Source organism: Lemur catta, chromosome 25, assembly GCF_020740605.2.
Source record: "Lemur catta isolate mLemCat1 chromosome 25, mLemCat1.pri, whole genome shotgun sequence".
NCBI lineage: Eukaryota > Metazoa > Chordata > Mammalia > Primates > Lemuridae > Lemur > Lemur catta.
Genome location: NC_059152.1, coordinates 14,511,646 through 14,517,018, shown reverse-complemented (window position 1 = coordinate 14,517,018; position 5,373 = coordinate 14,511,646). Strand labels below are relative to the sequence as shown.

General features: G+C 54.7%; 1 long non-coding RNA gene across 1 annotated transcript; it reads right to left on the bottom strand.

Moving 5' to 3' along the window:
• Positions 1–329: 329 nt before the first annotated feature.
• On the bottom strand, positions 330–694 carry LOC123627577. The gene is made up of 2 exons (XR_006731369.1): positions 653–694; positions 330–384 (listed from the first exon to the last, which is right to left on the bottom strand). It is a non-coding gene; the product is annotated as an uncharacterized LOC123627577 (long non-coding RNA).
• Positions 695–5,373: the final 4,679 nt, after the last annotated feature.

The following is a 5,373-nucleotide window of genomic DNA, read 5'->3' as shown; positions in this document are numbered from 1 at the left end:
CGAGCTCCATTCACCGCGAGTGCCCTGGCCGGGTAGGTGTCCCACTGCACAAAAACCTATCAGACCGCGTTTCTTCCACTATTATAAGTAGTCGTACATTCTTTTAGGACCGTAGCCGTAGGGTACACCTCCAGGCATAGTTACAGGGTGGGAGAGGAGGGAAGAGGCCATTCTTCACGTATCGTTGGGTAGCACGGGGGCAGGGGAGGCAGTTTCCTCCTGCTCCTCCTCGTCCCCCTTCTCCCTTGTTTTGCTTCTTCCTTGTTTTCTCTTTGTTCCTCTCCCAGTTCCCCCTTCCATCGTCTTGACGGATTTGGATGAGACGTAGACATTTTCCATGTCAGGCTTTACTCATACCGAGGGAGTAGGAGAAAAGTAAGCCGCCTACCATGACACAAGGGAACGGAAGTTTGTGAGCCGTTGACTGCTGTGGCATTCTGACACTTGGTGTTTTTCAGGACATTCTATATTTCTGCTATCCCACTAGAATGTATCCCCTTGATCACTACCGTGTACCCCCATCCCAGCTTTTTCGTGAGCCACCCTCAACGGCCGTGACAATGTGGTGCGGGGACTCCCCTCCGTCTGGTGCCTCACACTCGCACATTTGGGGTTTCGTATCAGGATAGCAAAGTGATCGCCTTTCAATAACCTGGCTGGCCACGGTGGCTCATGCCTGTGACCCCAGCAACTTGGGAGGCAGAGACGGGAGCATGACTTGAGCCCAGCAGCCGGAGACCAGCCTGGGTAACACGATGAGACCTCGTCTCTACCAAGAAAATATAAAAAAAGAAAAATTATGCCGGGTGTGGCAGCACAGCATTTGCCTAGAGTCCCAGCTACTCAGAAGGCCGAGGCAGAGAGGATCACTTGAGCCCTGGATTTGGAGCTTGCCGTGAGCTACAATCAGGCCAAGGCGGCCTGGCTGGGAGAGGACAGAGTGAAAGGAATCCTGTCTCAAAAAAAAAAAAAAAAAAAGGAAAAGAAAAAAAAGAAAAAAGAAAAGAGGAAAGAAAGTAAAAACAAAACAAGACCGATAAGACAGCTTAGAAGTCTCGGTGTTACCGAAAGCTGGGCCACTTGCCCACGAGGCCAAATAAGGAGGACAAGCCGTGTGACGAGGAAGGAAAGAGAGAGTCTATTTTGCCGGTAAAGGAGGAAATAAGGTAGACCTTCCCATCTCAAGCCCCCAGATTTCCCGAACATAGGGCTAGGCAGAAATAGAGAGCTTTTAAAGGGCGCGCGGGGGGGTGGGTGGGTGGGAGCCTGTGGTCCTCAGCTTTAGCAACGATTGCGGTTAATGATTTCAATCGTCCAGGCTCTGCCAAAAACAAAGCCTGTGAACTCTGTGAACTCTGCCGGCCGCCCACCTGGGGGGCAGGGGACCACTTGGGAGTTTTAAGAAAAGATTTAACCTGCCTTGGGGACGTAGGCCAGACGACGAGTTCCCAAAAGTTGGTGGGGGGGGGGGGGGAGGAGAGGGTAAAAGGACAGAACATCTTTCCGTCCTTTTTTGGTTTCTTCTTTTTTCCCCCCTAGGTACCAAAAGATAGGAGCCCGATGCCGAAAAGAAATAGGTAAGGGCGCCCACGTGCACACGCAGAGATATACCATCGAATACGTCGTGTTGACAGTGTTTCTGAGTCGGGGAAACCGGAAGATGATGGGGAAGTATCACGAGCAACTTCGTATTTCTCCCAGGACGGGAAAATGGACCCGAAGAGAAAAATGCATCGCTCTCGGCGTAGGATAAAAAGCTACATCTTGTTATATAATATGAGGCATTCTGTGCTTTAAATTTTTATCCGAGATGATATTCAGTAAGCCTAAAAAACAAGATAAAACGGAAACAAACAAAAGGGCAAACAACAACAACAACAACAACAACAACAACAAAAGAACTACGGGCAGAGGCCTATGGTCCCGGGAGGAGGGAGGGAGCGGGAGGAGGGGCGCCTCCCGCAGACAACAGGGCGGGTGGGCGGAGACCCGCCAGAGGCTAGGGCTGCCTCGGGCGGGGCCCAGAGCTGCGGGCCCAGGAAGAAGAGAGTGGGACCGGACCGTGCTCTACTCCCCGCGGCTGATCCGAACCACGCCCCGCCCTCCACCCACCCACACACACACACACACACACACACACACACACACACACACACACACCACACAAAACCCCCACCCCACCCCCACCCCCGCCCGGGGAGTCAGCTCTTAAACTCCCAACGTCACCTGACTTTCCCCGATCCCGATCCCGATGGCTGATCAAAGTGGCCGCTAGGTGACACCCGACAACCGGTGCCAGTGTCAGCCTGAAAAGAAGGGACCCTATGACGGGGGTGGGGAGGGGTGGGGGTGGGGCGCACAGTGGGCGGCCCGGCCAGCTCCCCTTCCTCCTTGGAGCGGATCGGATCATCTGGAACTTGGAACTTTATCCCGAGAGGAGAGAGTGACACTGGGTGTGTGCTAGAAGCCGGAGGGTTGGGACAGGGACCTACCCGAGAGAGAAGTAGAGTACAGGGAGTTTCAGAGTTGACCCACTCACGATCTCAAGGCCCGGTCAGTACAAGCGTGGCAATATCTGTCACTGTGGAATGAACACTTGGTACCAAAGACCTTTGTCTCTGCTGGCCCCCTGTGCCCAGGGGGGCACGTGGCCAGAATCTGACATCCTAAATGTCTTCTTAGAAAGAATTTGGGGGTGGGGGCGGGGGCGGGGGCGAGGGCGAGAGACAGAAAAAGAAAAGAAAGGGGCAAGAAACGGCTGCCACAAAACTATCAGAACAGATAAGCGATCGATGGGGCCTATCCGGTGACGTTCTTTCCCTACCCAGAGACCGACTTAACATAGCTGGTGTCACTGCAGTCGGGCCACGTTCCGGTGGACACGGAGAGTCGAGGGAGAGCCGGGGATAGACTCTCACGCTCCGCACCGTCTCTCGTGGCAGCGGGAAGGCGGAGGGTGGCTGAGGGTTCTATGCTCCTTTATCACACACCGTCAGGTCAGGTAAAATGGCGGACAGATTTCCAATGTTTCGAGAAAGGAAGAGCACTCACTCGTGCAGGCCATCTACGTGTACGTGGGAGAGTGTCCCCGAGAGTGGCTTTAAGAGCCGGGATGTGCCTAGGCCGAGAAGGTACACGGTCCCGAGTGGGAACGGTCCGTCCCATAGAGTCAGTCGGTAGGAGGCCACCTGTCGAGATGGAACTCCCCCCCCCCACCGCCACCGTCTTCCCCTTCCGCTCCCCCCCACCCCCGCACCCGCACCCGCACCCCAGAGCGCACAGACTCAGAACGGAGTCACTGGGTGCCAGTGCCCCGCCCGGGTGCTGCATCATTCAACCGAACTGGGAAACAGGTGGGCTTTCGGACCCTCGGGAGGGAGCTTCACGGCGGGCGGACAGATCAGAAGGGGCCCGGCTCCCTTGAGTGGGCAGGCTGGGGACGGTCGGTGGGGACCCTTGAGGCAACGTCGGGGACATCTATGTGGCGGTCCGAAGCTAGCGTCTGAGAAATCGTCCCGAAAGAATGATGGCGTACACAGATCCCCTCCGTCCAAGAAGCGAGCTTCATTTCTAGAGGAGGGCCACCCACGCGGGGGAACCGTAGGCTTCCCGTAGACATTCTCTTCAAAAGGGTATTCACTCGGTGGAGTGAAAATCCGAAGATCGCTGTCTTCTGACACAGCTGCAGAGAAAAGACGGCACCCAAATCAATGAAACACACACCTCCTCCCATCTGAACGAGCGCTCCGGACGGTCACGTAGGGAGAGCGACGGGCTCTCTCCCCACCCTGTGGTCTTCTACCTTTTGTTGCGGTTTTTTCCTTCAGTGGATAGAGGAAGAGACACGGGGGGGGGGGGGAGGGTCGCAGCCGGCCCGCGAGTGGGTTTATTATCCTCTGCGAGTACCAACACACGCCACCACCTAAGTGAAGGAACACGCCCGCGTCCCATGTCATGTGGCTCAATGCCTGGCAGATACTAGTCTTTGCAGACGTCTTCGTGACCGACAGGACGTCGCCTTAGACACGGACACATCTTGTTCCCCCCCCCCCCCCGAGGCTATAGGCGATTCTGTACCTCCTCGGGGTCAGGGCACGGTCTGCCTAGGCACCTACAACACGTGATGGCTCCGCCATGAGAACGAACTCCCGTGGCACGGGGGTGGGTGGGGGGGTCGGGTGCTGAAGGATTCGGCTGAGTGAAGGAACGTCACGGGATTCAGAGTGCCATCGGTGGGCTTGAGAGGCGAGCAGGGCAGGCTTTGAAAGGCTAAAATTCTCCCTGCCTTCCGTCTGTTAATACAGAACGTACAGGCCGGGCGCGGTGGCTCACGCCTGTCATCCTAGCACTCTGGGAGGCCGAGGCGGGAGGATCGCTCAAGGTCAGGAGTTCGAGACCAGCCTCAGCGAGAGCGAGACCCGCGCCTCTACTAAAAATAGAAAGAAATTATATGGACATCTAAAAATATATACAGAGAAAACTTAGCCCGGCACGGTGGCGCATGCCTGCAGTCCCAGCTGCTCGGGAGGCTGACGTAGGAGGATCGACTGAGCCCAGGATTCTGAGGTTGCTGTGAGCTAGGCTGACGCCACGGCACTCTAGTCTGGGCAACAGAGTGAGACTCTGTCTGTCTAAAAAAAAAAAAAAAAAAAAAAAAAAATATATATATATATATATATATATATATATATATATACATATATATACATATATATATACATATATATATATACATATATATATATATATTTATCTGTGTGTCTGTGTGTCGGTGTATACGTATACACACACACACACACACACACACACACACACACACACATATATAAAATTAGCCGGGCATGCTGGCGCATGTCTGTAGTCCCAGCTACTCGGGAGGCTGAGACAGTAGGATCGCTGAAGCCCAGGAGTCTGAGGTTGCGGTGAGCTAGGCTGACACCACGGCACTCAGTGTAGCCCGGGCAACGGAGGGAGACTGTGCCTCAAAAAAAAAAAAATAATAACAATAATAATCCCCCAATCGAACAAGGTATAGAAAAATTGTGGTGGTGGTGGTGGTGGTGGTGGTGGTGGTGTGGGGGTAGGGGGGCGGGGGGGCTGCTGGTGTGGGGGGTGCCGGTGCCGGTGCAGTCGTCATCATCCTACTATTAACACGGAGAGCAGAATGAAGGTCTGGGACATAAAGATCACACTCGGCTGAGGGAGCCACCGGTGGAGCGAGGGAATGTTTCTCCTACAGGACCAGTATTTCCTTTGCTGCCCCCCGCAATGCCATTAATAATATGTCGATGAGGACGTACACACCGTTGCCCCCGGTTGTGGGTCGGGGGTGGGGGTGGGGTGCGGGCGGGGGCGTGGCAGGGAGTAAAGTCA